Consider the following 11,982-nt stretch of genomic DNA (forward strand, 5'->3'; position numbering starts at 1 on the left):
AGCACCTGAACTCTGTTTCGCACCGCCAGTAACCTGCAACTTCTTGTTTTTGACTGAAACCTACTTCAGAAGACCTGATCACAAGGGATTGGCAAGTTCATTTCTCTCTGGAAAAAAACAAGCCAAGTTTACCTCTTCCTTGCTGAGGGACAAGGCACAATGATGGTCACATTCCCCCTTTTCTTCATAAGGGCTAGAAACACACTTCAGAAAAAGCAACATTCAGAAACTGAAGGCAGAAGCCTCCAAGAGTCCCACATGTTCAGAGCACCACAGACTCCATTCTCTCTTTATCAGAGAGAGAAAGAATTAAGTTTTGTACAGATTAGCCATCTGAGTTCCCATAGCAGAATGAGTCACTGGTCCTTGTATGCTTTGTAATATTCAGCAGAGAAACAGAGCCAACACCCTTCACAAAGGCAGTTTCATAACTCCATACAGGAAATGGATAAACATAACAGAATATCTGATTGCTGGAACTTTAAACAGCTTTAAAGGGAAAGATTACTAAAACTAGAAAGCTTTCCAGGACATTTAAACAGGCTTATTCATTTTAATTTACGTACCATGTAAATAAAATTACAGCAAAACCCTTTGATCTAGTTATATTATTATTATTCATTTTCTTAGATTTCTATACCAACCTCCCATATGGGTCAAACAAGCTTCAGTGTTTCCCAGATTCTTCCCCCACCATTTTCTATACATAAGACATGCCACAGATCTAAAGCCATTCAATATATCTTAAGGGTATATACTTAATTAGAGTCTTGATATGTCATTACAGTACAAGAAAGATTATTCTGTCAAAGGACTCTTAGCCCTGACTTGTAGAATAGAAGAGCTGGTTTTTATACCCCACTTTTCACGGCCAGAAATAGTATCCAAGTGGCTTCCAATCGCCTTCCCTTTCCTCTCCCCACAACGGAACCCCTGTGAGGGAGGTGAGGCTGAGAGAGCCCCGATATTACCACTTGGTCAGAACAGCTTTATCAATATGGTGATGAGCCGAAGGTCACCCACATGGATGAAACAAAAGCTATCTGTAATCTGTACCTCTGGCAATTATGCACTTACATGGGGATTTTTTTTTTTGTATCTTCTTGGAAAATTCCTTCTGAATAGTCTCAGACCACAGTCCATTAAGAAAACAAGAGGCCTATTCCTGTAGGCTGTCAGAGGCTGCTCCCCACACCAGGCTGCAATGCTGGGAAACGTCCAGGCTCACAGAAAATGCATGTTACAGAAAAAAACTGCACTGGAATTCACTAGCACCACTTCCATTAATTGTACCTGCAAGAATGTGTAAATTTATGTAGTGATGTTTTACTCCTATCCCAAAGAGCAGAGAAATTAAAATTTAGCTCCCAGAATCTTTAAATTAGTACCATCAGACCAGTAGAACTTCACTCATCAGCATTAACCGGTTCTCCTTCTTTGGAAGTTTTTAAGCAGAAACTAGATAGTTGTCTGATAGAAAGGTGGATTGTATGAACTTCGGCAGATGGTGAGTGGGTGGGCAGGAAGGGATATGCCAGTGTTTGTCTCCTGTGTCCCTCCCTTGCATACCCAGGGAATTGCTGATCACCACTTTGGGATGTTCGGTGAATTCCCACCAGGCCAGGCGAGATTCTGGAGATTTTTGGTGGGGAGATCACTTGGGCATGAAATTGGAGCCACTGTGGGTGAGCAGGTAGTTGTGAGTTCCTGCATTGTGCAAGGGGTTGGACTAGATGACCCTGGAGGTCCCTTCTAACTGCCTTCCAACTTTCTAAAGGTGAGAGAAGACCCTTTCTGCTGACTCAGGAGCAATAGTCTCATAACCCATGCACTCAGTCAGCCTATTCCATTCCGCAGTCAGCCTATTCCAGTGTGTCATGACCTTCATGGACCCATGAAGACACCAAAGCAGACTCAGGGCTCTTTGTAGAGATGATTAAAAAATAGCATTATTGGGAGTCTTGAGGGAGAATCTACAGGAACTTGCCATTACAGAGAATACATTGCTGAAAACACCTCATGGAGTTTCCCAGGAATCCTCCCTCCATTTCCCCCTTAGTCCCCCCTTCCTCCATATTTGCATGCCAAAAGGCATCCCCACAGTGTTATTTGAACTACAAAGTGACCCCATTCCTCAAATAGCATCCAGGCGACACTATTATTATTATATTTAATGTATTACCCGCCACTGCCAAGTAGGCTTGTGGCAGGTTACAGATGTCCAGTTAAAACCCCTATTAAACCCCTATTAAAATGGACAAAAAATACAAATACAGTAGACCAACAACCCAACATGGCAGAACCCCCCCCCCTGCCCCAACCCCTACCTCTAGAGGGAGGAGGCAGGAGAGACGAAGTAATCAAGTTGTAGCTTAACACCAGGGGAGCCCCATCGATCTTCCCCCCCACTGCCCCAGCCTCAACCGTAGACCTGGCGGAAGAGCTCCATTTTGTAGGCCCTGCGGAATGCTGGAGGGGCCCGCAGGGCCTGCAGCTCACCCAGGAGCTCATTCCGCCAGTGCCATTCATGAAAAATAACAGGAACAACGTCAGGGGGTGGAAAGAATAAGGGATGGGGGAAGGGAGGCTGGGAGATCCCACTTGGGGAACAAAGGCCCCTTCATAGGCCCAACTGAGGGCAAGAACCCCAGCTGTGGGTACAAGACACAGTGGTTGTTGCACACTGTTCTGAAGGAAGCTGGGCATTACAAGAACCCCTGAATGAATGCAAGGCCTCTCCTGCCCATCCTAGAAGATCATCAGGGAGAACTCACACAAACCCTCCCCAGAGTTTGCTCGTTCATACCGAGGGCACACAAGTTGCAACAACCGTAAAGTGCAGTTGGGCTGATAGGTCAAGGTGAAAATTGACTGCTGCATTAGATTCCTACCTGAAGTGTTTCTGGAAGTGTCACTACAACTTGTTTGGTGGCACCTCAGCTCAATCTGAAAGAGGGATATAGACAAGAGAACATGATTTCAATTCAGTGTTGTTTCTGCTTAATAAAATTATGAGAACTACTGATGCCTAGTCTCATCTTCACATATGACCCTCCCTCCATTTCCTCTAATTCATATTAGGCCTGCTTATTTTGTCCCCAAGTATACACACAAGCCTTTTCCTCTCCATTTCCTATTCAAAGTTTCATTTTTCCTTAACATTCTCTCAGCACTTAGCCCTTCTACTGATTGCTCCCTAGGTAAACTATGCAGGAATAAAATAAAATCCAAAGTTGACGTTTAAACTAGAATGGAAAAATAATATAATACCGCTTTTGAAATACCTTAATTTTAAAAAATATCCTCAAACTACCAAACTATTAAGGAATGGGGTTTTTAAAACTTCTTCCAAAGATTCTTGAGAGGGGAAAATGCACAAACAGAAACCAAAACATCTGGCTTTGACTTCTACATAGGGTATTTTTCAACCCAAAGAAACCTCTGCGCATTTTTGCAAGGTCATCCTTTCTTACTCAATATGACATGGTGTATTTAGTCAAATTATTTCAAAAGGCTTATAGGCATTTCTGCTTTGCCACCATTCTTACGTATTCATCGCCGTTTACAAATGCAAGGTTGTGTTTTTTTATAAAGACATTATGTCTGCAAGCAGTTGCAAGGAGCTGAGAACTCAGTCAATGAGCCAGGCCGATGGTCTTTTAAAAATACAATTCTCTGCTGAAAAGGAGAAAGGAAACTGTACCTGACCCAGAAGGAACGCAAAACACAACTCATGTCAAGGAAACGCCCTGATGCCGGGGCAGGAGCAGAAACCTGGGAAAGGATGTGTACCCCCGGGGCACATCAGATCAGAAGATCTCATATTCCACGGCAAAGTACAAAGAAGGAACGAGCAAAAGCCATTTCAGATTATCAATATGTCGGTTCCTGCCTTCTTTTGTGGGAATAAGAAGTCTCTTAGGAGTGAAGGGGATGAAGGTACTTCAATTTAATTCAGAAAAAGGAATGATTTCCCCATGCTAGTGAAGCTTGCACAAACATCCACAAACAAAGGAATATACATATCTATCTGATTTTTGTGTACCCACCACGAGCCATCCTGGGAGTGGTGGGCTAGAAGACCAACAAATAAATAAATAATCTCCAGCTGGGTTTCCATATTATTTGCATATCTCCAAGCATCTGGAGGACCTATGAAATGTGAAATGGCTTCCGGGATTACCCAACTGTGATTCTTAAAGATGTAATAACTGAGCAGCAGAGATTTGTATGGTGTGTTTTTCTTTTAAAATAAAGAAAACCAACATACTCTGAAGCTGTGATGTGCTCAAGGAGGCCATTTGTTAGAGCAATAATGCCCAAATGGCAGGTCTGAGTGAATGTCAAGTTTGTGTACTGGTTGTCAACGCTTTGCTAAGGAAGAGCACATTTACATAAGAGTGCATTTTTTGCAGCCCATTTAATGACGTAGCAAAAAGCAAACAATTCCCCCTCACCCGAGTCTGACTCTCCCACTGATACTCCTAAAATGCTCCCTTAAATAGCCCTGGGGGTGGGGGGAGTCACTGGTCTGCCGCAGAAAGCGGGACTCGTCGAAAGCCCCGAGTGGCTGGAAGCCTCCACGGACTCCAGCCCCGGAGAGGCCCAGGCCAACTATTTGGCTTCCAGGGGCCATCGCAGCAGGTTAGGGCCTGGCGGGGGGAGCTCGGGATGCCACCCTGCAAACTCGCGGCCGGTCCCCGCCAGCCCTGAGGGCGCGCGAGAGGGGCAAAAGGGCGAGGTCCGCGAAGCCGCCTCACGGCACCGGCGCAAGCCTCGCAGGCCGCGCCCGCCCGAACCGCCAGGCCGAGCCCGGCGCCCCTCCCGCCCGGAGACCCTCGAGGTGGGGGAGGGGGGCGGCGCGGGATTGGCCGGCCAAAGCTCGCCCCCTCCCGCCCGGCAGGGATCCGGCCGCGCGCCGCCTCTTCCCGCGCGGGGCCCCTCGGCTGCTTCTCCTCAGGGGGCGCCTCCAGCGCGTGCCGCGCTGGAGTCGCCCCCTGAGGAGAAGCAGCCGAGGGGCCCCGCGCGGGAAGAGGCGGCGCGCGGCTGAGGGAAAGGCCAAGGGCGGGGGCCGGCGGGTCAGCGCTTCCCTCACCTCACCTCAGCCGCCGCCTGCGAAATGGAGGCCGCGCCCGCAGAGACAGCCGACCCGCCCGCCCGCCTGAGGAAGCCTCGCCCCGGCCGTGCGCAGCGCCGGAGAGGGCTCCAACCGCGGCCCCGGGCCAGCCAGCCGGAGGAGGAGGAGGAGGGCCCGCAGGGGACGGGAAGCACCAGACTCCCGCCCTCGCCCCCAGGCCGGGCTGCTGGGCTTCCAGAGGGTCACCTTAGGGGCAGGGCGATCCCATGAACTCTGCTGGCCGGACCCCCCTTCTCCCCCCCCCTAGCGGGTGCGGAGTCCGGCAGGTCACTTACACCGAGAGGGAAATGTGGGGGCGGCAAAGGGCTGGTCACTGACTGCGCCTGGAGCCCAGTTAACGATTAAGTGAATTCAACTCCCAAGTACATGTAGCGAGAGACCACGTTCGGTCTCCCTCGCAGGGCACCGAGCGACACTTTCAGTCAACGGGCGCTTTTACTGCCTCTCTTTACTTCAGTGAAGTTGCTCCAATTTTCATCGGCAGAATGACTTAATGAATCGTGGCGTTGGAAGGGGACGTCCAGGGCCATCTAGTCCAGCCCTTTGCACAGTGCAGGAAATCACAATTGCCTGCCCACCCACAATGGCCTCAGTCACCCCCCTAAAAAAAAAAAAATCCAGAATCTAGCCTACCATCCCACACTGGCAATCAGCAATCCACTGGCAAACTCTGGCACATCCCTTCTTGCCCACCCACTCACAGTCTGCCTAAGTCCATAAAATCAGCATTTCTGTCAGATGACTATCTAAACTTCCAAAGAAGTTTTAAAACTTTCAAAGATGGAGAACCCACCACCTCCTGAGAAAGAAGAAGAAGAAGAGTTGGTTCTTATATGCTGCTTTTCCCTACCCGAAGGAGGCTCAAAGCGGCTTACAGTCGCCTTCCCATTCCTCTCCCCACAACAGACACCCTGTGAGGTGGGTGAGGCTGAGAGAGCCCTGAGATTACTGCTCAGTCAGAACAGTTTTATCAGTGCTGTGGCGAGCCCAAGGTCACCCAGCTGGTTGCATGTGGGGGAGTGCAGAATCGAACCCAGCATGCCAGATTAGAAGTCCGCACTCCTAACCACTACACCAAACTGGCTCTGTTTCACTGAGGAACTGCTCTAACTGTCAGGAACTTCTTCCGGATGTTTAGACGGAATTTCTTTTAAATTAATTTCATCCCATTGGTTCTGGTCAATCCTTCTGGGTCCATCTTTTATATCGGTGGTCCTCAAACACTGGGCCACTACTCCCTCTCCCCGCCCCCCCCAGTAAGAAACTTCACAGGCCGCAAGCAAAGCGGCCGCAAAAGCGGCCGATTAGCTTGCGGCCCGGCAAGCTTCCTTTTGTGGGAGGGGAGGAGAGGGAAGCAGGGCTGTGCATGTGCGTTTGCACCATGTGCGGCCGCAAACGCGTATGTGCAGCACTCCTGCCTCTTCCCGCGCGGGGCCCCTCGGCTGTTTCTCCTCAGGGGGTGCCTTAGGTCTGATCCCCCCTTTTTACAGGTGTTTCCGACCAAGGTTATCCTGTGTCCTGACCCGCAGTTTCTTCCCAAGGTGGTTTCTAATTTCCACTTGGCCCAGGCAATTACCTTACCATGTTTCTTTCCTAACCCAACCTCCAACTCAGAGAGGTCCCTTCATTCGTTAGATGTTAGAAGGACAGAACAAAGGAGTTTAGAAAATCAAACTCTGTATTCATATGTTATTGGGGTCCCAGTAAGGGAAATAGGGCCTCTCCAAGTACAGTGTCCAGGTGGATAGTCTTGGCCATCAGATCTGCTTATTTGGCTGCAAAGGTCCCTTGCCACTGTGATGGAACAATAGTGTCCCCTACAGGGCTAAATCTGGAAAAATGACTTCCACGGCAGGCCTGTATTTGCACAGACCCAATGTGACCTCAGTGAACAATGGTTACAGGTAAGTGAAACCCTGTTAATCATGAGGATGAAGAGAGATTATATTGAAACAGAAGAAATGAAGTGGGGGCGGGGGGAAATGACTGTTTAAAACAGAGAACTTTTGAATGTGCAGATAAGCCTGGAAAGTGGCTGGCTTATAAACTGCAGAAAAAATTTCAAAAACAAGCCATCTCCAGATTAAAACATGAACGGCATGAATTTGTGACTGAATCAGAAATTCAGAGCTGTCTTATCAAATTATTCCAAAATATCTACCAAGTAGAAGAGAAGCAAATGGTTAATATTGATGTCTCCTATTTAAAGGACATTCCAACAAATACGTTTTCAGAAGAACACTGCAAAATTTTGAACCAAAGAGTCTCTCTACTCAGGAACCCAATGATGCAATTTCAGCAATGAAGTTACAGAAGGCAGCAGGGCCAGATGGACTCTCTTCGACATATTACAAGAAGCTTATTGCACAAGTGGTTATGACTCCCTTGCTCCAGATCATTAATGATGTAATACAGCACCCGGACAAGAAGCTACTTGACTCATGGCAACAAGTTTCAATGACTCTTATTTGTAAAGATGGGTGTGACCCTCTCTCCACACATTCTTACAGACCTATTTCTTTGCTTAATGTAGACTATAAGATTTTTGCTAAGGCCTTAGCTAAAAGATTGAAACTATATATTGGGGATGTGATACATTAAGACCAGACCGGTTTTATGCCTAAAAGATATATGAAGAATAATATCTGTTTTGTGTTAAATGCTATGAATGGAAAATTTGACAACAGGCAGCATTTATCTTTTTGGACGCTGAAAAAGCATTTGATAATGTTTTATGGAAATTCTTGCGAGCAACTCTACGATTTTTGGACTGTGGTGATAAGTTCCTAGGCTTGATTCAGCACATTTACTCTACTCAGGAAGCAAGAATTTTGGTCAACACTATGCCTACTAAAGATAATATTCCAATCAGGAAAGGTACTTGACAAGGCTGTGCCTTGTCTCCACTGCTATTTAATTTGGTGTTAGAAATGTTAGCAGCTAAAATTTGGTCAAGTGACAATCTTCCTGGTCTAAAAGTAGGAGGAGAGGAATTTAAGCTTAAAAGCTATGTAGATGATGTTGTCTGTGTGTTAACCAACCCAATGTATTCTATCACAATGATGTTTGATTTGTTGAAAGAATTCGGGATTCACTCAGGGTATAAGGTTAATACAGGTAAAACCAAAATCATTCTGGTGGGTGTGTCAGTTTCAGACACAAAGTGTATAAGAAATAATTGCAGATGTGAAGTTAATCCAGAGAGAGTAAAATACTTAGGCGTTCACATTGGCAGTGATGTCAGTAAATTATTTGAAAACAATTATGGTATGCTCTGGAAAAAAATACAGTATGATTTGCTGAGGTGTACAAGGTTGAATCTTTCCTGGATCTACATGCATAGCTTCATTTAAAATGAACATTTTGCCTAAATTCAATTTTTTATTTCAAGTGCAATCAAAGATTTGACAATTCATAAATGGCAATCTGAGATAAATAAATTTATTTGGGATTATAAAAGACCCAGGATTGCATTTATAATCTTACAGGATGAGAAGAAAAGAGGCAGACAAGGTGTGTCTAACTTAAAACTTTATTTACATGCTGCAACACTTACAGCCCTTACAGATTGGATTATAGATCTGATGTCAAGAGACTTAATCTAAGAAGGTTTTCATACCATTCTTTGGCCTTCATCAAAGCTGAAAGTCAAGAAAAAAGTAAATCTCAATGATAAGTCAGCTCCTATGATGAATATATGGAATAGATATTTTAAAAGACTCCCTCCCTTCACTGTTTAAATCTCCATTTGAGGCTTATTTTAGAGCACAACAAAAAAGGATAACCTGCATAAAATATAAAGACTTCGTTACAAAGGCTGGAGAACTAAAAGACCTGCAAACACCAAAAAAGAGGAAGTAGATTAACAATGGCTAGAATACAATCAACTGTCTTCAAAGTTTAAAACGGAATGTACTAAACATGTGGCGATGTGTTCCCCACTGTCAGAATTTGAGACCATTTTATTCCAAGGAAAACTGCATCTACAAGGTCAAATATATAAATTGTTGTTGAAATATGAAACTGAAACAGAACAGATATGTATGATTAAATGGATGCAGAATTTTGAGACCAGTATTGTAATGGAAGAGTGGGAATGTATAGGTGTTAAAATTCTGAAATTAACAAACAGTCACTCAGAGAAAATTGATACAAGATGGTATGTTACACCTAAAGCAATTGCTACTATGGCCAAGAGATATAACAATGCTTGTTGGAAATTTATTTGTTTATTTATTTATTTGGATTTTTATACCGCCCATTCTTTACAGCTCTGGGCAGTTAATGTAATGAAAAAGTTGGTTCTTTTTTTCATATGCCGTGATGTGGGAAAATAAGAAAATTTTAGACAAAAGTCCATGGTGTATTAGAAGAAACGTTTAAGTTTTCTATGAGACCTGAATATATGCTATTAAGCTTATGTTCAGATAAATTATCAACTCAAGTTAAAAGCTTTTTTCTTTTATCAACAACGGCAGCAAGATTGGTTCTGTCCAAAATTTAGAAATCATCGGAAATACCAGCTTTATCATTTTGGTTTGATAAACTGACTGAACTTTTGGGGATGGCGAAATTGACTTGCATAATCAACAGAAAACCACTTGAAGAACATCAGGAACAATGGCATTTTTACACGGACTATCTTGCTAAATGAAAAAGTAATCAGGAGTAATGCAGGGTTACGGGAGAGAATGGGGCACAATTTAATGTAATGTGGCTATTCTTTATCTATTCTATATCCCTGTCTTTATATGCAAAATAAAAAATCATTTATATTTTTTAAAAAAGAAAGAAAATCGGGTAAAGTGGGTAAAGTTTGCTAAGTAGTGCCAGGGATAGACTGTCAAGTCATGAGGGGCCAAGGCCAAAGGGAGCCAGAGTTGATCCTTGCCCAGGAAGGCAGCCGGAGTCCTTGAAGCAAGAGCACATTTGCCAGCAGGGGCTGTTCCTGGGGAAAAAAGAACCAGAATCAATGGCATCAAATCAGTAGCATACTATGGGTGATTTGGATGAAACAGTTTTCGAGTTGAAAACTCTTCAGATCTTCTTCTCCTTGCATATAGTCCCTGGGGCCTCCTCATGACTGCCTCACCATTATTGCTGTGGCCCACTCTATCACTGGCAGTCTTCAAGCAAAGGTTGGATACACACTTTTCTTGGATGCTTTAGGATGCTAGGGCTAATCCTGTGTTGAGCAGGGGGTTGGACTAGATGGCCTGTATGGCCCCTTCCAACTCTATGATTCTATTCTTCTATGATATATGCCAAGAGCTCTTTCTCTGTGTTCAGCTAGGCTCCCACGGTTTACTTCTGCTAGTGCCATTATTCTTCCACTGCACCTTTTATTTGATCTAACTCTGGTGGACAAGAGAGAAACATGTGCAATTGCTGCAGGAAAAGCCAGCTAAGGAGCTGGAGACTCAGCCCTTGCTGGTCTCCTGATAACTTCAACCCAATCAAGCCCTCTGTCATGACCCTCATATTTGACCAAGTGTGGGAGGGCTGTATTTGGGCAAGGTGTCCTGGCAGGGCTTTCCCAAAAGGTTTCAGAAGTCTATATGCCCTTGGAAAGACAGCCAAGCAGGATAGCCTTAATGCTTTGGGATTTAAAATACCCTGGGAGAAGAGACAGTCTTTGACGTTTCTCCCACTGTCTTCAAAAAGAACATGGACAAAATTGAGATGATGCAGAGGAGAGTAATGGGAATGATTCAGGGCCTGGGGACCAAGTCCTTTGAGGAAAGGCTGAGGGACTTGGGAATGTTCAGCCTGCAGAAGAGGAGGCTCAGAGGGGACATGATTGCTGCCTTTAAGTATTTGAAAGGTTGTCAGAGGAGGGCAGGGAAAGGTTTCTGTTGGCAGCAGAGGAGAAGACCTGCAATAATGGGTTTAGACTATGTGTAGAATTATATTGGCTAGATATCGGGAACATTTTTTCACAGACTACTTAAGGAGTAGAACTGGCTGCCAGAAAAGGTGGTGAGCTCCCTCTCACTGGTGGTCTTTAAGCAGTGACTGGACAGATACTTGATGTAGTGGTTAGGAGTGCTGACTTCTAATCTGGCGAGTTGGGTTTAATTCCCTACTCCTCCCCCACATGCAGCCAGGTGGGTGATCTTGGGCTCACCACAGCACTGATAAAGCTGTTCTGGCCAAGCAGTGATATCAGGGCTCTCTCAGCCTCACCCACCTCACAGGGAGTCTGTTGTGGGGAGAGGAAAGGGAAGGTGACTGTAAGCCGCTTTGAGACTCCTTTGGGAAGAGAGAAGTGGTATATAAGGACCAACTCCTCTTATTCTACTCTGATGGAGCAGTAATCTCAGGGCTCTCTCAGCCCCCCCTCCCTCACAGGATGTCTGTGGTGGGGAGAGGAAAGGGAAGGTGATTGTAAGCTGCTTTGAGACTCCTTTGGGTAGACAAGTGGCATATAAGAACCAACTCTTCTTCCTTGATACTTTAGACTGATCCTGCATTGAGCAGGGGGTTGGACAAGTGGGCCTGTATGACCCCTTCCAACTCTATGATGTGGCTCTGCTGTAGAAATTTGCTAAATATTTGTAGTATGCTTTAATGTACATTAAATGTACATTTAATAAAATGTTCCCATATGTGTTGTTCAGATACGTGTACAAAAAAAAGTATTTTTCAATTATATGTTTTAAGTGTCAAAACATGTAAATGATGCCTTTGAAAGATGTGCCTGTTTTATTGGGGGTTACATCCCACAATATGTGTAACCCATCCATGCACACCTGAGTGTCAGGATCAGTCCCTGTTCTCTGCCATGCTTTAGTATCCCGTGAACAAAGGGAACTCCATCTTGGAGTGCTGTGCCTTTACCGAAA

The 11,982-nt window shown here is 45.1% G+C and overlaps 1 protein-coding gene and 1 long non-coding RNA gene across 7 annotated transcripts in view; one reads left to right on the forward strand and one right to left on the reverse strand.

Annotated features, from left to right (window-relative positions):
• ANXA7 (annexin A7) overlaps positions 1–5,436 on the reverse strand; it is a 35,450-nt gene extending 30,014 nt beyond the window's left edge. The window contains exons 1-2 of one of the 6 annotated variants that reach the window (XM_077346045.1): positions 5,413–5,436; positions 2,892–2,946 (exon numbers count right to left, since the gene is read on the reverse strand). The gene's annotated coding sequence lies outside the window, so the exon portion shown is untranslated. Of the gene's footprint in view, positions 1–2,891; positions 2,947–3,703; positions 4,001–4,049; positions 4,437–4,457; positions 4,603–5,095; positions 5,215–5,412 lie in introns of those variants that run through there. The other 5 variants (XM_077346039.1, XM_077346040.1, XM_077346041.1 and 2 more) reach the window with 5 other exon arrangements.
• Positions 4,509–11,175, forward strand: LOC143841580 (uncharacterized). Its single transcript, XR_013232732.1, has 3 exons — positions 4,509–4,644; positions 6,961–7,041; positions 7,347–11,175. It is a non-coding gene; the product is annotated as an uncharacterized LOC143841580 (long non-coding RNA).
• The last annotated feature ends 807 nt before the right edge of the window (positions 11,176–11,982 follow it).

The sequence above is a fragment of the Paroedura picta genome, chromosome 7 (assembly GCF_049243985.1).
Source record: "Paroedura picta isolate Pp20150507F chromosome 7, Ppicta_v3.0, whole genome shotgun sequence".
Lineage (NCBI taxonomy): Eukaryota > Metazoa > Chordata > Lepidosauria > Squamata > Gekkonidae > Paroedura > Paroedura picta.